Source organism: Cydia strobilella, chromosome 13 (assembly GCF_947568885.1).
Source record: "Cydia strobilella chromosome 13, ilCydStro3.1, whole genome shotgun sequence".
In the NCBI taxonomy this organism is placed as follows: Eukaryota; Metazoa; Arthropoda; class Insecta; order Lepidoptera; family Tortricidae; genus Cydia; species Cydia strobilella.
The window spans coordinates 10784464-10805797 of record NC_086053.1 but is presented as its reverse complement, the minus strand read 5'-3'; the positions used below and the strand labels follow the sequence as shown (position 1 = coordinate 10805797).

The 21334-nt window shown below is 38.6% G+C and overlaps 1 long non-coding RNA gene across 1 annotated transcript in view; it reads left to right on the top strand.

Annotated features, from left to right (window-relative positions):
- Positions 1 to 3544: 3544 nt before the first annotated feature.
- Positions 3545 to 21334, top strand: part of LOC134746708 (uncharacterized) — a 51991-nt gene continuing 34201 nt past the window's right edge. Inside the window, exon 1 of the long non-coding RNA XR_010128260.1 lies at positions 3545 to 3647. This is a non-coding gene — a long non-coding RNA (uncharacterized LOC134746708). The remainder of the gene's footprint in view (positions 3648 to 21334) is intronic.

Sequence of the window (21334 nt, the reverse complement as noted above, 5' to 3'; positions counted from 1 at the left end):
AATGTTTAAATATGAAAATAATTGATAGTTTAAAAGCACTCGGAGAATACGGCCACGGCATTTTTAACCAAAATTAGGAGGGTTTGATGAAAATGCAAAAATGTTATAGAAACACCAACTTTTATTAAGTTTGCGAAATGGGGAAACAAGCATTGCTTTATAGAATCAACTAACAACAACGCCAGTAGTGCTTACATATTCGATGAAAACGAACTGGAAGATTTGGTTCAGACAAAAATTAACAATCTCGACGGCTTTACCCATCTGGCTTTCGATCCTTTGAGCCGCGATGGGTTTTATTTTTCTTTATATCATGATATCTTACGGTGGCCCTGGAAAGGATTGTTACATCATTTTAATATGCCACCATACCTCAATATAAAATTAAATAAATAAATAGATTGTGTCACGGATTACTATCCGTATTACATATTTGAATATTATTGGAATATTCAATTTCGACGTTTCAAGTTCTCTATAGCACTCATGATAATTGTAGGTAATTACTTACCAAATTTTACAAACATCTATAAAACATGAAATAAAACATTTCATTAAAAATTCAATTGTTAGGGTTCCTTACCCAAACAGTAATAAAAAACGGGATCCTATTACTAAGACTCCGCTGTCCGTCCGTCTGTCTGTCCGTCTATCACCAGGCTGTATCTCATGAACCGTGATAGCTAGACAGTTGTAATTTTCACAGATGATGTATTTCTGTTGCCGCTATAACAACAAATCCTAAAAACAGAATAAAATAAATATTTAAGTGGGGCTCCCATACAACAAACGTTGTAAATTTAAATCTAAAGAACTCTGGTGTGTATTTGCCTTTTGTCGAGCCACCTTTTTATCTTACTGACTGGTTAGGTTGAAAATTTCAAAAAAAAATAATGGAGCAACAACAATGGAGGAACAAGTTCAACAAAGAATTAGAAATAATACTACTATAGAACTGTTTTATTATTTAATTGTGGTCCCATAGTAAATTAAAAAGGAGCGCTGTGCCTCCGCTCCTGCAGAGGAGCCGGTGGCCACCATATAACAGCCGCCACAAGGTCAGGTGGTGGTGTTGGCGGCAGTGTAGGTGACCTCGGCGGCGAGTCCAGTTCGCTCGCCGACGAAGTCGACGCCTCCGGTGTCGGCGGTGGTGTTACACCGTCCGGCGATGACGGTGGTGGCGTATTAATTCCGCTGCAAACAGAATAAACAGTTTATTACTTATTTTAAACTTTATTGCACAATGCACACAAAAAGAGTTCAAAAGGCATGCCTTAACGTATTCTCTCCCAGTCAACCATTACGCCAAACAGAAATGTGTAAGCGCTGGGGAGCGCTCAGAAATAGAGACCAAAAATATAACCGATCTAGAATAAAATTAGAACAGATTTGACAGTGGCAGTTAGTTGTTATCTTAATTTTGATCTTCCAATATCACGTCATTAATTAGAACTAAATCACTATGTCTAAATCCTAATATGTGCAAATGATAAGGTATTAATACTACGTATATCGATACCCTAGTGGTCAATTGTGACTTATTTTGTAGAAAAATAAATATCTTTGCACCAGTGAGCATACTATAGTGTAATCACCATTTCACTGAAATCTTAACTTTTTTCGGAACTTCCGCACAGTCATATGGGCACTAGGGTATCAATATCCAAAATTGGTGATTTAACTTTATTTTTAAATACAATATTATTCCATGAGTACTTACTTTCTTTCCATTTTAGAACACAAACACAAGTCTCCTGTTTCACGTAAGATCTCACAAGACCAAATGACGTCGAGACGATGTTAAAATATTTTGGATTGTTCGAAGTGTTAATAAATTTAAGTTTTAGCCACTTTAGTTCTGGCACTCTCAAGTTCAGTCGATAACAGCTAACAAATCAATTCCCTCTGCAACATAAGAGTGAAATGTTTACCACAATTCTCTTTTGCATAACAATAACGCGCTTTTCTGTAATAGCTATTTTTTCTTGTAGTCTAGGGACTCTGACTTATGTTATATGTTAGTATGACATGCCATGATTACAATTTTCTCCTTTTTCGGGCAGTCGTGTAAAAGATGTCAATTTTCTTTTACATTTATATGTGAGTAATAACATGTTCAGTTATTTCCTATACGTTAAATTCATATCACGGTGAATATGTTAAACATAGTAGGTATGTTTAAGAGTGAACAAAATTGATGAGATAAAATGTTATGGATGTCTAATAGACAGATATTCCTTATTACCCGAATAGGAAGACTTAAGATTTAAACAGTCTAACTACTATGTAAATATTTATATTTGCATCGTTTTACTTGGTCTTGGTGCATAGTTGATATCAGTTTATTTTTAGATTCTACATGTACTTACATGTGTCATGTAACTACGTTCGTACATGTAATATGCTGTCATATATAGGGTCAGCTATTCCATGTCATTGAATACCTTTCAATCTCTGAAACTTCAAATTTCGAATCTCCCACATCAATGTGACTCAAGCCTATCGTGACGTACGCATAAAAGGTCCGCCTGTAATAATAGGAGGACAAGCAAACCATTGTATCAACAGCCACACACTTAAATAATCATAAATAGACCTTAATCTTATTGGAATAGGGTCTACGAATATTCAGTCACCTATGTCACCGATGGTACGGACACTAACATGTAAAGACCCGACCATTCATCTCCACGGATGACTTACGGAACGGACAGAGTAATGCCCTCACTCGTAACTTTGCCCTACTCGCTTATTAGAATACACCGACGGCAATCGGTGAAGTCGGCTCGTGTAAGTGATTCTTTATATTTGTGTAATTGCGCCGTTATGTGGGAGGACTCTCTCAGTCGCTTTTTTTGAGGGGCTCGTTTTTCAGCGTAGGGCACGTGCATGGATTATTAACAGATACATTTTTGAAACTAGGATTTTCGTTCTGCTGTAGGCGTAAGTTAAAGGTACAATTAGTTTCAAGGGAAGTTCAATTAATAATTAATGTCTGTATAGCTTAACGTTAATAATCTCTAATTAGTACCTAGGTAATTTCAACTGTAATTGACATACTTAAGTATGTTCCTACCAATTTCTTTGAGTTAACTACGTTGCCGCAAAAATGATGCAATAATGGCAGAATAGGCATTTTATTTTATTTTATTTTATTTTTATTTAAAAGGCACACTAAACAGACAACATTTAACATATTTACAAAGAGTACATGAGTGGTAGGTATTGCATAAGAATGCCATCCAAAGCAAGCATGCACAGCAAGAAAGAAATATAAGGAAACGCTAATATAAGGCATTGAAAATACATTTGGTTAAAATTGATCAATTCTGCGGAAGTGCAAATAAAATGTTCTGAAAGTGATATCAGCCCACTAATCATTTTTTTTAATGTGTATGATCTGGCAATCAAAATGATACCATCATTTTTTTTATACCACGTCGGTGGCAATCAAGCATACGGCCCGCCTGATGGTAAGCAGTTACCGTAGCCTATGGACGCCTGCAACACCGGAGATATTACACGCGCGTTGCCGACCCTAACACTCCTCTCCCTCGTTGAGCTCTGGCAACCTTACTTACCGGCAGGAACACAACACTATGAGTAGGGTCTAGTGTTATTTGGCTGCGGTTTTCTGTAAGGTGGAGGTACCTCCACTTCCCCAGTTGGGCTCTGTTCTAGATCTGGAATGACAGTAGTGATATTTGACAGTAGTCGTTGAATTTATGAATTTTCAGCATAGTACCCCTTGACCATGCACAGTAAATGTGCCTAAAGAAATATCCTTACATTGTAATTGTAAACGCACCTTTAGTTGATTCGGTCAAAAGGTGCCGCCTAGCACCTATTTACGTACTTAACAATACAGAGTAAAGACGAACCTATACTTCGAGAATGGCGCATATACCATACCAAAAGAATATACTATTGGTGTATGCCAATTCTTAGGATTTACAGCAAAAAGCTAAATAGGTCGGTACTAAAAACAGATAAGTACTCTTTAAGCGTGTCGGCTTCAAAAGAAAGGGTTTGAAATTTAAAAAGTACTTAATGACTGTTTTTAACCAGCGTCTATGTTTTCAAAACAGGCATAGGCAAAGCTGGAAAAGAAGCGATGCGTCATTGCGTATCTATCTTATCTACCTAAGTCATTTCCTTTGGAGAGTTATGTTTTTAAATATCGGCATAATTTATGTAATGACTCATCATCATGAGTTTCAGGCAAAAAACCAAGGAGTAGGTATGACAATATGAGGTAACTATGTATTTGTTGAAATACGTTTATGCTGAAATCTTATTATGCTTACATGTCCATGCTTATAAAAGTCCGTGTGGATGATTTAGAATACGACTTTACTTAATTATATTAGCTATTCCAGATATTTTTAACATGCCTTAGTTGCTCCATACATAATCCCTCTCACGCTTAAATATTGTTTAAATGAGACTAGATAAATCCAACCAAAAATATTTTATGTAAAATGTTGCCAAGACGAAACCATAAGGCTCGCACTGTCAAAAAGTTATCAGATCTTTTGTAGAGCCAAGCTTCTAACTCTACAGGCCCTAACTTCACAAACTCTACACCTTAGTCGAAATATGTGGCTTGGCCGTAGGTATCGCTATTGTCACATGGGCGTAAGGTGAAAAATGTATAAATTACTTTGTATGTAACAAAACGGCCAAGCCACATATTTTAACTAAGGTGTAGAGTTTGTGAAGTTAGGGCCTGTAGAGTTCAGGTTTAAGAAGAAGAATCTTTATTCTCAAGAAGATAAGTAGTTAGTTTGTGCCGGTTCTAGCCCCTCCTCCTCCTCCCGTTCTAGACCAAAACTTTTCCGCTAGGGGGCGCCACTAGTTAGTTTGGCAAAGATCCGTCAGATGGCGCCACTAGTTAGTTTGGCAAAGATCCGCTAGATGGCGCCACTTGCTAGTTCCATAAAAGTCCGCCAGAGGCGCCACTAGTTAGTTCTAAAAATATCCGCTATGAAATGTATAGATGGCGCCACTTGTTAGTTCCGCAATGATCCCCGCTAGATGGCGCCACTGTGTATGTGTAAGAGCGCCTGTTGTTATTTTCATAGCAAATCCGTTAGATGGCGCCACTTGTGAGTTCCATAGAAATCCGCCAGAGGCGCCACTAGTTAGTTTGGCAAAGATCCGTGAGATGGCGCCACTTGTTAGTTCCGCAATGATCACCGCTAGATGGCGCCACTTTGTATGCGAGTTATCGATTCGCTTAATGGTTCTCGATGAAATGTATAGATGTCGCTAGAGTCAGTGGACGTGGAAGTTTTAGTTCCAAAAACATCCGCTACAAAAAGGTATAGATGAGCTGCCGTCCGAGTAGTTCTAAAAAAGTTCGCAGCTAGTTAGGCAAAGATCCGTTAGAGGAAGCTACGTTTCAAAAGTGCGCTAAGAAATGTATAGATGTCGCTAGAGTCAGTGGACGTGGAAGTTTTAGTTCCAAAAACATCCGCTACAAAAAGGTATAGATGAGCTGCCGTCCGAGTAGTTCTAAAAAAGTCCGCAGCTAGTTAGGCAAAGATCCGTTAGAGGAAGCTACGTTTCAAAAGTGCGCTAAGAAATGTATAGATGGCGCTCGCTAGCAGCACTGAGTACACTTTGTAAGCTAAGTTTATAAAGAAAAAAAAAACAAAAAAGTGACGGGGTGGCGCATCCATGCACAGTGGCTAAGGTCGGATTCGAACCGGCGCTATTCTTTAGCTAACCGGGCTAACGTCTCTCATTCATGATGATGAACCCTTAGGCCACCTCGTCACTGTATAACAGGTTCAAATTTCGAGACTATATGTGAGCAGCAGCAGCAGAATCATAGTAGGACTAGGCGTTGTGTGAAATTTGCAGCGAGTCCTACTGGAATGTCGGAATGTGGCATCACAGCAGTGACACGTGCAAATGAGGTATGCACCCAGACACCCCGCCCCCTACGCCCACTCAGCCGCGTACGCATTCCATGATTACGTCATGCGTCTAGACACCCGGCGCATGACGCAAGTTATTCTCTCGCCCAGTTGTTGTCGCCCAGCCAACCTCACGCCACGTCACGCAGTACGGTGTCGTTTGAGCTCGCGATTCGTAAACAATATTTTTATAAAACAGTCATCTTACTACCATATTCTACTACTACTACTACTATTCCAGTGTCACAACGAATATCGCGTTATAGTCAATAACGATGGATCTGCAAGCTTCATCACATGCCAAATGTAAGTTTTTATTTCAATTATATACAAGTTGTACTAACATGTTGAGTATTTAAACTCTGTTCTATGTAATTTGAAAATCTATCACTTTTACACTTGCTTACTTTTAATATAAATAATTACAATATTTTGTATTATATCTTCCCCAGCTGCAGCTGACACGACTGACGGTACCAACACCACCACCACCACCACCACTTGGTGCTGCCAGTGCTGGTTGTCCACCATTAAAACAGGCGGCGGCGGCGTCGGCGGCAGTGGCTGTAGCAGTTCCACTTCTCAATCGCCACCAGCAGCAGCAGCAGCAGCAGCACAACCGATGACAACAACAACAAAAGCACAAGACGATGGGGCCATGTACTGCTGCGATACCGAGAGCGATACCAGCAGCAGCAGCAGCAGTGATGAAATGAAAATCAAGTGGCTAAAAGCGTTCGAGGACAATACTCTGATTAAAAGATGGCGCCTGCCCATGGCATTACACACATTTAGAGGGGAAGTAGCGAAATTGTTGAAACGTATATATTTCGAAGGTCACCATGCAGACGATTGTCATGTTTACTGGTTAATTGTAATGTGGTATGATTTAAACGATACAGTGGAAGAGATTGTGGAAGACGCTCAAATCAACTATCAAGACTGGATTGTGTTATTAGGCGGTGTTAAAGCGGAACTTTTTTCACGTGCAGTGTTCAATATGAAATCTTTTAATTGTTTGATCAATGTTATATTTTGTGTGGTAGGTCCGAACATAATAGCTTCCGGTGATTATGAATGTGTGTAAGAGTCCTCGTACAGATATAGATGTTTTTTTTCCCATTCTAATTGTTTAATTTTAAATTGCTAGCTCGCTGCGAATGTATAAATAGGTACTACACAATTATAAAATAAATATATATATATATATAGAGAGATGTTTTTATTGAATGAAACCTCATTGACTTAGAGTAGATAAATATTTATTGAGAAAAAAAAGAAAACTTAGACAATGTTATCTTTATCTATCCAACTCTTTTCATTTAAGCCGAGCCATTTTACATACACTTTATTTCCACGACGTTTCAAAACTTTTTCCACTAGATAAATGTCATTGTGTTTAGTTTTCTGCAACTCTTGTTCGTAGAAACATCCAGAGATGGGTTGGTGATTAGCGTCTTGAAGTAAATATGTCACTGGATTCGTAGTTTGCACTTTAGTTATTGTAAATATCTCCGTAGTCCAATTGCCTATGTAGCCTTTGGCGAAAGTGGATTTATATTTACTAATTCTCACATGTTGACCCACCTTGAACTTGGCACGAGGTTTGATTTTAATGTGATTGTAGACTTTATGTAACAACTGTTTAGAGTTGTTTTTATTCACACTCGCCGGCGCCATACCGATAGTGCGGTGCAGTTTGTTGTTGTAACAATATCCCACTTGGCTTATCAGTTGTAGCCATTTGTATGAACCATTCAAGCTAAATTGTTTCCAAATCCAATGTTTTAAGGTTCTAATTAGTCTTTCCACTATGGAAGCTTTCATCGCACTATAGGTAGAGTAGTGATTGATGTGATGACGATTCATGAGCAATTGAAATTTGACATTGAAAAACTCTTTCCCATCATCTGATTGAATATTCTTGGGCTTTCTGCCGACTTGACTCAAAATTCTGCTCATTGCCTTTGTAACATGTTCAGCGCTTTTAGATTTTAGCGGTTGCATCCAAGCGTACTTTGAAAAGGTATCAATACACACTAGAATGTATTTATAGTTGTTATTATACTTGGAGTACTTTTGCATATCAATTAGATCAATCTGCCACGTGTCATCGAGCCCCCTCTGAACGAATCGACGACGTGGAAATGTTTTTCTCGCATACTTATGTATCTCGTCTACTACTTGAGCTTTACTCATTTTTCTTCAATATAATACGCTTTCCTGGAAACGCTGCCGCTTCCGATGGTGTTTGTGGTTGTGGTGTAGCAATTCTTTGTGATAATTTTTCAAGCTTGAACCGTAAATCTTTTAAATCTTTAACATTTGCCTTTAGCTTTGCGTTTAAAAATACCACTTGTTCATCTAGTTCAGCTCTACATATGGCATCAGTTTTGAGAAAAGACTTGTGAATTCCCGCCACTCGTCTATTTTCAAAATTTACCAAATCTCGTTCCACTTTTATGTCGTCACGGATTGTAGATTCGCTACCCAAGTATTGTCCAAACTTGTTAAGAGGCATTGTGAAAGTGAACCATGGAGAGAGTCCTCATCCGTATTTATAACAAGGGGCGTGTACGTGTGGGGAGGCTTGGATACAAAACAGGTCTGTTTTATTAGATAACAGGTTTAAAAAAAAAAAACAGCCAACAGAAGAGGGTCAGTTTTCTTACTTTAAAACTATACCGCTCTCAGTCAGTTCCTCAACGATTGCATTGATCTCGTTCGAATGAGAGGTGTTGCCAGCACTCTGTGATGCTATCAAAAGCTGTAAACGACTCACCAGTTCGTTTGGATCATCCCAATAGATGTAATCAGTTTTCGGATAAAAAGTTTTAGTTGTTAATAAATCCCTTTTACCAGAGTTCAAACATCCACCTCCTTTATGTTTCTTTGATTCTTGTAGTTGTTTAATGTAGCGTTGATACTTTAAACTTCTATCTCCACTCAATTGACCGTTTGGTGAGAATCCTCTACGATGAGCGTTTGTCATGTCTAAAATCTTATTGTAATCCTCTACATCTTTTCTCGAAACAATATGCTTGTTTGGTAGTCTTTTAAAGATGAGTTCCAACAGTCCAGGAGTCATGTTGAATCGTGCATGTTTAACATGTAACACGTCATCAATGATTTTAACTCGACTATTACCAATATGCATTTTATCATCCTCGAGATAAACACCAAATGGTATTTTTGGCGTTTTAATAAGATGTTTAATATATTTGTTTTGTAGATCATCAATACTACTATTATTACCACCACCACCTTCATCAGCGTCAATGTCAAGAGCCGACTTCATATCATCATCATCATTATCGCTACTCGTAAGCTCTTCATCTCCCTCTGTTTTTGTTTCATCATCTTTTTCTTCATCATCATCATCATCATTAAAATCATTCGAATCATAATCATCATCATCAGCAAACTGTTGTGTTTTTTTTAAAAGATTATTACTGTACTTGAGTAGTTTACTATTGGGCTCTTCGGTTTTGATTAGATATTTCCTTTTACGTGATCCTTGTGGTAATGGTGTGGAGGTATTTATCAAGGGAGGATGAGGATGATGAGGGTAATTCATTACTGTGGGTTTGGCATTGTCACCATTATCATTCTTATTATTACCCTTTGACTCTAAAGCTTTATTCATCAAAACATTGAGCGGTTTTGTAATTGGTTCAAAGGTTTGCGCTAGCGAAGTATCGAGCGACGTCTTATCTGCTCGCAACGCTTTTACTTTTCTCTTTACACTCTCAATGGAGTCTACGAGTTTCCGTTTCAACTTTTTGTTACCAAACATGTCTTCTTCTTCTTCTTCTTCTTTTTTAGTACAAGTGCACCGTTGCTAATGTAAATTAATAGAGGTTCGTCCTCAGTAGCTGACCGCATAAAACTGATAATAAACCGGAGATGACACTAAATTTTATACAATAATGAAAACGTCAAATCCTTTACGATATCGACCCTTGTTAATGTCTCTCTCCTTGTCGATTGTTAAAAAAGTGTACTTTTTCTGCCAACACTCGCGACAAATTTCCTTAAACTTTTCCCAACTCATATCGGTGTTTACGTGATCGTCATAGGCATGTTTTAAATTCAACTCGTCCTGCTTGAATAGCAATATAAGATTGGCATTGTCACGTACCAACTGTTTAGGTATCCTACTATATGTCTGGCACAAGTAGAAACAATCCAACCAACGATGACGTCCCATTGCAAAGTACTGACGAATGGCATCTTGATCTTCCAAAGCCACATCATCAAATACAATGACGCTGTCCTCGGCGGCTTCTTCCGGTGGGACGACTTGACTCTTATCATTGTACGTGTGAAACGGCATGTCACCCGCCTGCTCTAAAACTTTACCCAGAAACTTGTATTTAGGTTGATTCAATGATTTCGAATACAGATACACATTATGAAACTTTACACCGTTCGGATGTAAGAGTAGAGACAACAAAACATTTGTCTTGCCACAATTGGAAGGTCCACAGATGAGACATCTAATGTTATTCGCCAGCAACGAGCCATGTTTAAAAGAGTTTTGATCATGTGCTTTTACATTGTCATCCAGCACAACACTCCAATCTTTAATAGCGAGTGACGTGTTTTGTTTTTTAAGCTTCATTTCAGTGTGATGTACCAAATCGTAAGGACGTGTATTTTATACACATTCACATGTCCAAAAGTATAAAAATTATATAGATATATATAGGCATACTTTATAATCACCGGCACAGTCAAGTAGTGATACTTGAGATGATAACACACATTGGTGGGGTTAGTGTTAAACATAATCCCAAACGACGTAGACGACAGCAACCTCATAATAGCTGTAGCGGTGGTGGTATAATAAATAGTTTAATTAATAATCTACCATTTGAAGTGCACATACCCGGTTACAATTATTGCGGTCCCGGTACTAGATTGAAGGAGAGATTGGCTCGCAACGATCCTGGTGTGAATCCGCTTGACGAAGCTTGTAAATTACACGATATAGCCTACTCGCGTGACAAGACATTGGAGGGACGACATCAAGCAGATTTACTATTGGCCAAAGCTGCTAAAAATCGTTGGCTTGGTGGCCACAATCGTCCAATTGGTGAACGTATTGCCGCGTTGGCGGTAGATAAGATTATGAAGTATAAAGTTAAACACGGTATGGGCATGATTCCCATATCAAAAGTCATAAAAGCAAGTCGTGATGCTGTAAAGAAACACATTGCGAAAAAGAAGGATACAACTACTAATACACTACTCAAAGTGGGTGTAAAAGCGGCAAAACATTTTGTTAAAGGAAAGATTGTCAAGGGACAACACAAACAGCGAGTCATCCCGATACCCAAGAGAGGCGGTTTCCTGCCAGCTTTGATACCGCTACTGGGTGCTTTAGCCGCCACGGGAACTTTGGCCGGTGGTGTTACCACTGTTGCTAAAAATATTTATGAAATGGTAAAGAGCAGAAATAATAATAATAATAATACCGAAAGCAAGATTGTCGGTAGAGGTTTATATTTAGCACCTTATAAACGTGGAATGGGACTCTACATTACACCGGCTAATGGAGGCGATGAAAAAAAAAAAACAAGAAATTAAATTTACCCCCAATGGGTAAAGCTCTCACCGATATGGACATTGTGAGATTTGAACGTAGAGTGAAAATCCCCTACTTTAGAGGTGTTTTCATGCGAGATAATCTCCCAAAGAAACCTCACTATTATGAAACTGGTATTATCAATTTGGACTCTCAGCGGGGTGAAGGTACGCATTGGTGTGCCTATGCGAAAAAGGGTGATTATTGTCTATATTTTGATAGCTTTGGTGATTTGAGGCCACCTCGAGAGTTTATTGATTATATAAATGATGTCAAACAACAACAACAACGCAACGTGCGAATAGAGTATAATTACAATCGATTGCAGAAATTTAATACTGTAAATTGTGGACACTTGTGTTTGGATTTCCTATATACCAATGCTAAGCGTTTGTTTTAAATAAATATCATGAGCATTACATGTGTAGTTTCATTCTTACATTAAACGTGGTAGACGTCAGCAGGTATCATCATCATCATGTCTATGACATCATTCACAATTAGTGTGAGCGGTAACGAGCCTGTGTTGAATGTAGACTTTCAACCGGCTCTAGAATTGGACATTGATGGTTTTTACGAGTGTGCTCTCGTGTACTTTAAGACTTTCAACACTATTCCCAATGTTGATAAGAGCAATAATCTGTTTCACTATGGGGATGATATAATCGCAATTCCTGAAGGTTCATACGAGCTCTCCAGCATAATACACTTGTTGAAGGAGGAAATGTCAAAGAGGACTAAAGGGTCAGAGGGTGAAGGAATGGTGGCAGTGGCAGACATCTTGGTAAATAACAATACCTCCAAATGTATGATTTTCTCGCCAAAGTATGATATTCACTTTGACAAACCAAACAGCATAGGGTCACTGTTTGGTTATTCACCGAAAAAGCTCAAAGCAAAAACTGCACATTGGTCGGATAAAACAATTAACATAATCATAACAAACACTATAAGAATAGAGTGCAACATTGTGGAGGGCTCATTCGTAAACAACAAGCCGTCACATGTTTTACACGAGTTTTCACCTGACGTCCCGCCCGGCTATCAAATTATTGAACAACCCACCAACATTATATATCTGCCTGTCAAGAAGAGTAACATTCGCATACAAAACATTGGTTTGCGCATTGTAAACGAGCACGGTGATACGGTGAATTTTCGAGGTGAAAGCATTGCACTTCGTTTGCATATTCGTAAAAAGTAAAATGATTATTCATAACAATAAAAGCCCTGGTAACAACACCTCTACAATTAGTCGAGATCTTGCTCTCGTTGAGAGAACTACTACTCTTCGTCCTCATCGTCATCGTCGTATTAACAAGAGACAGCTGCACCAGTCACTACAGAAACAACAACAACAACAACAGCCAAAGAAATTGACTAGAGAAAACAGTGCATTTTTACAGAGTATCGGTTTCAAAGTATGTCCTCGTCATCTATATTAGACATTGGTGAGAAGGTGTTATTCGACGATAGTATAGAAAGTATAGAATTTCACCCATACACTCCGTATAATGACTCTTTCAAAAATAACGACAACATCCACATTTGTATCAACCGTCAAGATCTAATTCTACTGCCGAGTCAGAGTCAAATATTAGTGGAGGGCACAGTGGAGAAAGGATGTCTACTGGTGAACAATGGTGCTGCATTTTTATTTCAAGACATTCGTTATGAATTGAACGGTGTGGAGATTGATCAAGCGAGAAACTGCGGTATCACGTCCACCATGAAGGGACTAGTCTCCTACACCAAGGAAATGGATCATAGTCTTCAGACGGCGGGGTGGGAAGTTGGCGCCAAAAAGATACATGACAAGTTTACTGTAACTATACCACTATCTCATATCTTGGGTTTCGCCGAGGACTATAAGAAGGTTATAATGAATGGGAAACACGAGTTGATATTGAATCGCGCCAGTACAGATGTAAACTGTTTAGATTTAGCAGCCGTTGATGCCAACACGGTACCGCAACCGCCGGTTCCAAATGGTGAGATTGAAATCACCCGTGTCACATGGAGGATGCCTGTCATAAAAGTATCAGACAAGGAGAAACTGCGCTTAATGTCGTATGTTGAGAGAAGCATACCGGTTCAGATAGCGTTCCGCACGTGGGAGCTGTATGAATACCCCATACTACCTGCCTCAGAACGTCATATTTGGTGCATCAAGACGAGTACTCAGCTGGAGAAACCTCGCTATCTCATTGTTGGTTTCCAAACGGCTCGTAGGAACGACAAGAGCAAAGATATGAGTATATTCGACCATTGTAATCTCACCAATTGCAGGGCGTATTTGAACGCACAGTATTATCCATACGATTCCTTTTCGGCTGAATTTAAAACAAACAACTATGTGCTTTTATATGACGCATTTACCAATTTCCAACTATCCTACTACAACCGTGATCATACCAGCCCCCAAGTAAATTATGCTCATTACAAGACACAATCTCCATTGGTAGTCATCGACACGTCAAGACAGTGTGACAGCTTCAACTCGGGAGCTGGGGCTATTGATATTAAATTGGAAATGGAGTTTAAAGGGAACGTGCCGGCTAACACCACGGCATACTGTCTCATTATCAGTGATTCACTGTTTGAGTACAACGCACTCACCAGTACCACGCGTAAAATCATTCAGTAGACCATTGACCGTCTTCACTTGTAAACGTGTCTTGGAGCTTTAAAAAAATAATAATTAAAAAAATGAATTATTCAAACATTTTTTCACCTTCTTACACACCGTCAATTGATTGTTCCGGTGCTGCTGCTGCTGCTGCTAATGTTGTTGGTTTCGGTTGCTGTGAGCTGAGCAAGAGTGTCTACAATCTTAAACGCTGTCCTGCTGATGCAAGTGCTCTGATTGAAAATATCCATGTATACTTAAAGTTGCAGTTTATTGAAGCTAAAATCAGATTAGATACCTGTGTCAGTTTTAATGGACAATATGAACTCACCTGTGAAGAATGGAATGCAATGTTTGCGGAAAAAGTTGATGTAATTGGAAACTACTTTCATAACCCAATGAGTGTTTCACCAGAGCTGCTTCAGTGCGATCGTCTTCGGATGTGTATCTCTCCAGTACCGTTGCTTTTACTCACATGTGACGGTGACGATGATGATGAATCTATGACAAACTCACACCCCTTGGTGATTAACCACATGGAATGGAGTCTTATCGAATGTGTTATGGAGTGTATTAACGCACGTATCGGATACTTGAACAAGATAAAGTCTACATATGAGAACCGTCTCAACTTTTTCAAAAAGCATTTCAAGATATATTACCCCACCAATATTCAGCAGGCACGCAATATTATAAGTAGTTTGTGCAACGTAAACGATATTGTCGACTCTGAAATAAAGTGTTATGCAGCCGATATTTTGTGTAATACCTATATTTTCATTGAATAGATTAAAGATTGATGAAAATAAAAAGTATCAATAACTAACCAATTTTTTTATTTTAACATAAACCCTTATTATTCTTTAAGCAAAAAAAAAATGCGGTCTCTTCTTTGACTTGTCTTTGATTGATGATGCAATAATCACAATAATAATAATATGTGCGTGGGCGGCACCCGCCGTCCTGCACCTGCCGTCGCGACATTTGTGTGTGTGTGTGTGTGTGTGTGTGTATGTGAGTGTACCAGGCAGTGCCAGCGCACCTCACCGCCGCATTCCTGAGTTACGTCATCTTTCTAGACACTTCCACGTCCCCCGCTCCCCGCGCCCCGCAGACGCACGCCCAGTTGCCTGCGAGTCAGCCGTCACGTGGCACGCCCCGTACCCCGTAAATAATTTCCAGCTAATAATAATTTCGTCAGTCTGAGTGTATGTAGATGTGTAAAAAGTAAACATGGTCATTGTTTGTGAATATTGTAACCAAAACTTTACTCGGAAAGATAACATGCTTCGACATGTGGTTTACTGTAAGAAACATTTAAAGTCGGATAAGTCAGCGTGTTCTAAACGTGATAAGACCTTTCCAAAGCAAGATATACCTGCCAAATGTGAAAATTCATATCAGCGGTTGGGGGAGAAACGCAGTCGAGTTAGCGATGAAGAGCTACCACTACGAGCTAAAGATGACGCATCAACCTCCAAAAAGCGAAAATGTGATATATGTGAAACAGATGTCACGTCATTACATAATCACCTGAAGAGTGCAATGCATAAACAGAGTCTAAAATGTGAGATGTATGATGGAGATACGGAAATAGTAACATCCGCTTTCAAGAGCCGGATAATCTCATATAGACTGTTTTCGAAGGATGAATATCTCACTCCTGAAGATTTCATGGAGAGTGTACGCCTGCGAGTTATTAACCTTATAGAGGAGAACATTTCTAGGGTTAAGAGCGCTGTTAAGGTGAATTTAGAACTCTTCGGACGATACAGTAAATGGATAAAGGTTAATGATAATGATCAGGAGGTGGAGGAGGTGAAATCTTTCAATACTAAGAATAAAGTGATTTCATTAGATGCTAGCAAAATAAATAAAATATATCAATCGTTTATGGAGGAGATCCGAGTCAAGGCTGAAGACTTTCAAGAACGTGACAGTGGGTGGGCTATAAGTAAAGTGCTGCATCTAGAAGTGAATATTAATAAGTATCAACCCTTGCAAGGATCATCGTACATCCCCCTTCCAAAGTGGGTGCAAGCGAGGAAGGCCTGTATTAATGTTAAAAATGATGATAACGCATGCTTTGCGTGGGCCGTTGTTAGTGCTCTCTACCCTGGTGATAAACATGTGGATCGCCCCACATCATATCCCCACTATAAGGAGATACTAAACCTTGAAGGAGTGTCTTTTCCCATGTCATTGAGTGGGATTAAACGTTTTGAAGTATTGAATAATATAAGTGTAAACGTATTTGAAATCATTGAGGAGTCAATAGCGGGACCTGTGTATCATTCGAAAAAACGACGCGACCGTCATATAAATATGCTTATAATCGAAGATGGTGAGAAGAAACACTTTTGTTGGATAAAAAAATTAAGTAGATTGATAAGCGCGCAGCTTTCAAGACATCATCATAAGATGTGGTTTTGTGATGGATGTCTCTTACCTTTTTCTAATGAAATTAAATTCAAGCAGCATATAAAACATGACTGTTCCCATGTTAAAACAATTATACCAAATGATGGGGATAATATATTAAAGTTTAAAAACTTTCGAAATCAATTACGAGCACCAGTTGTCGTGTATGCTGATTTCGAGGCTTTATTAAAGCCTATAATACCTACATGCTCGCCGTCTCAATCTTCCTCATATACTCTAGACTATCAGTCACATGAACCGTATAGCTTTGGTTATTTTATTAAATGCTCATATGATGAATCAAAATCGAAATATGTTACATTTCGCGGTGAGGACTGTGCGAAAGAGTTTATTAAATCATTAGAGACAGAGTTAGTGCCATTTGTAAACAAGATTAATACTATAGAACCTATGCGTTCTCTTACACGAGAGCAGCAGGTAGAATTCCAATCTGTTATAAACTGTCATATTTGTGGGGGTGTGTTAGGAGATGATAGGGTACGTGATCATTGTCACCTCACAGGTGAGTTTAGGGGCGCTGCACATTCTAACTGCAACTTAAATTATAAGATTATTAACGCAATCCCCATAGTGATGCATAATTTCAGTGGGTATGACTCACACTTTATAATTAAATCATTGAAAAAGTATGATAATGTTAATGTTATACCTCAGAATAAAGAGAAATTTATATCACTTAGTTTAAAGAGTGAGGTTCTAAAGTTAGATCTTAGGTTTATAGACTCTTTTAGATTCATGGCATCCTCATTGGATACATTAGTGCAAAACCTTCCAAAAAATCAATTTAGCATTATCACCTCGCATTTCCCTCATGATAAAATAGATTTACTAACGCGCAAGGGGGTTTTCCCATATGAGTATGTACGAGGGTGGGCCCAGCTTGAGGAAACTTCACTACCTCCTGTGACTGCCTTCTATAACAGCCTCGCCAGCTCCCCCATTTCCGATGAGGATTACCAATTTGCCCGAGATGTTTGGGATGCCTTCAATATCGGAACTCTGGGGGAGTATAGTGACCACTACCTTAAGACCGACGTCATGTTATTGGCAGAAGTTTTTGAGAACTTCCGTGATGTTTGTCTTAAGACGTATAAGCTTGACCCGGCTCATTATTATACCGCCCCCGGACTCAGCTGGGACTCTATGCTAAAGCATACTAAAATCGAGTTAGAACTACTTACTGACATATCTATGATAAAATTCATTTCATCTGGAATACGAGGGGGGCTGAGTCAGTGTTGTGGGAAATATGCAGTAGTAAATAATAAATATATGAAAAATTATGATTCGGATAAACCTTCCAATTACATCGTTTATTTAGATGCTAATAATTTATATGGATGGGCTATGTCCCAGTATTTGCCTACAGGAAGTTTTCGCTGGCTGTCTCAAGAGGAAATCATCAGTTTCGATATGAGTACATTATGTCCTGAAAATGATAAGGGTTACTTTTTTGAAGTAGATTTAGAGTATCCTACGAGCTTGCATGATTTACACAACGACCTCCCGTTTTGTCTTGAAAATAAGGTTCCATCGATAGGTATGAGTAAAACAAAGAAATTATTAGCTACACTAGAAGATAAAAGCAATTATAAAATTCATTATATAAATCTGCTACAGGCTATAAGACATGGATTGAAAGTAAAAAAAATTCACCGCATCCTCGAGTTTACTCAACGTCCATGGCTTAAATCGTACATTGATCTCAATACAGATAAAAGAATACAGTCTAGAAACAAGTTTGAGAAAGACTTTTATAAATTAATGAACAATGCAGTCTTTGGTAAAACTATGGAAAACGTTGAAAAACGACAGGATGTTAGAGTTGTTAGTGCTTGGGAGAGTCAAGGAAGACGGTTAGGTGCGCGCGCTCTAATCGGTCGTCTTAATTTTCATAGCTCATGCATAATCAGTGATGATATCTCGATAATACAAATGACTAGAAATAGTATAAAGTATGATAAGCCTATATATGTAGGGTTTACAGTCTTAGAACTAAGTAAAACCCATATGTATGATTTCCATTATAATTACATGCTACCTAAATATAATGAAAATATACAGCTATTATACACAGATACAGACTCATTCATCTATAACATTAATACTAATGATTTCTATAAGGATATCAAACCGGATGTAGAAGGTAGATTCGATACATCAGATTTGCAAATTGATAATATTTACGCTTTACCTAGAGTTAATAAGAATGTATTGGGAAAAATGAAGGATGAAGTTAGTGGGAGAATAATTTCAAAATTTATAGGGATAAGATCCAAATGTTATTATATAGAGAAAGCAGAGAATGCTTTTATGGGGGAAATAGGGGGTAGAGAGAAGGAAGAGGAAGAGGATAATGTTATTAAAAAAATCAAGGGCATAAAAAAATATGTCATAGCTAAAACTGTACGAGGTGAGGATTTTTACAACTGTGTAATGAACGCTCCACCTCAATATAGGAACATGAATGTTATACGAAGTAAAGGTCATCAGTTATATTCACAAACTGTCAACAAAATCGCTCTAAAGAATTATGATGACAAGCGATTCCCAATCCCATCAAAACCACATCAAACATTGGCATTAGGACATAAGGAGATAGATGCATATTATAGTTTATTTATAGATTTATGTTAGATATTATATTCTAATTTTACACGTGTTTGTTTTAGATTTTAATATTTGATAATATTTTTTGTATTTTACATATATATGGTATAAATTTAGTTTTAAGTCTATTGACTAAATAAAAATGTTTAGTGAGTGAATACATTATTTTATTATGCATCCAATCACCCACGTGGAGCATGAACCACGCGATCAAAACGTCGTAAAATTCATGAATTCCACGACGCTTACACGTTTATGCCCCGTGGTTTCACGCGCCCCGCTTCCGTAACGACACAAGCGCCATGAATTTCTTGACTCCTGATCACCTGCGCGCCCACGCTGTAGATGTACGTATCCACTGACGAGGCATTAGCGGCATCTGTACTACACTATACATTTCATAGCGGATGTTTTTGGAACTAACTAGCAGCGTCCACTGACGAGGCGGCATCTATACATTTCTTAGCGCACTTTTGAAACGTAGCTTCCTCTAACGGATCTTTGCCTAACTAGCTGCGGACTTTTTTAGAACTACTCGGACGGCAGCTCATCTATACCTTTTTGTAGCGGATGTTTTTGGAACTAAAACTTCCACGTCCACTGACTCTAGCGACATCTATACATTTCTTAGCGCACTTTTGAAACGTAGCTTCCTCTAACGGATCTTTGCCTAACTAGCTGCGGACTTTTTTAGAACTACTCGGACGGCAGCTCATCTATACCTTTTTGTAGCGGATGTTTTTGGAACTAAAACTTCCACGTCCACTGACTCTAGCGACATCTATACATTTCATCGAGAACCATTAAGCGAATCGATAACTCGCATACAAAGTGGCGCCATCTAGCGGTGATCATTGCGGAACTAACAAGTGGCGCCATCTCACGGATCTTTGCCAAACTAACTAGTGGCGCCTCTGGCGGATTTCTATGGAACTCACAAGTGGCGCCATCTAACGGATTTGCTATGAAAATAACAACAGGCGCTCTTACACATACACAGTGGCGCCATCTAGCGGGGATCATTGCGGAACTAACAAGTGGCGCCATCTATACATTTCATAGCGGATATTTTTAGAACTAACTAGTGGCGCCTCTGGCGGACTTTTATGGAACTAGCAAGTGGCGCCATCTAGCGGATCTTTGCCAAACTAACTAGTGGCGCCATCTGACGGATCTTTGCCAAACTAACTAGTGGCGCCCCCTAGCGGAAAAGTTTTGGTCTAGAACGGGAGGAGGAGGAGGGGCTAGAACCGGCACAAACTAACTACTAAGATATAACAAAACTTCACTTAAATGAGAAAATTTTAATGAGAAAAGTTAGAAGCTTGGCTCTACAAAAGATCTGATAACTTTTTGACAGTGCGAACCTTATGGTTTCGTCTTGGCAACATTTTACATGAAATGTTTTCGGTGGGATTTAACTTCTTTTTGTAAGTTGCTTATGATAATCTTCCATCCCCTAATTTAAAGGGTTGGGGGTAATTTACTATTAAAAATCCTGAAATTTCGTATCTGGGGGCATCTTTTATACAATCTGCTTTTTACTGATTACGCCCTTTTCTACCCCCTTTTCATCCTTACAGGGTGATTTTGGGGTTGAAAACTATTCTATATCATACCCCATAACAAAAACTATCTATATACCAAATTTTAACTAAATCGGTACAGCGGTTATTGATTTTCCATACAAAATTCCACCCCTCTTTTCACCCCCTTAGGGGCTAAAAATTTAATTTTTTTGAATTTTTTTGTTTGTGTACTAAGACTATCTTACATACCAAATTTCAGCTTCCTAGGACTTCAGGAAGTACCCTAAAGGTTTTGATGAGTGAGTGAGTGAGTGACGAAATCGGTTTTTTTTTTAGATATGAATAAAATCTAAAGTATAAAAGCTATGCAATTGAAAATGTTTATGCTTAATAAGTCCACTATTGGCAATCCAAACCCAAGTTATGAGGGTTCAAAAAAACGACGAAGCGCTTCGAGAAAAGGTAGGTAGTGCCCTTGCGCTTCGCTTTGCTCGTCAGATAACACTTCAAATGATATCCGTGATAAGGTTGAGGTGTTAAATATGTCTATAAGTGACGACGATCGCCTTCAGGTGACATTTCCATCTCATCAGCACGTTCTCAGGCATAA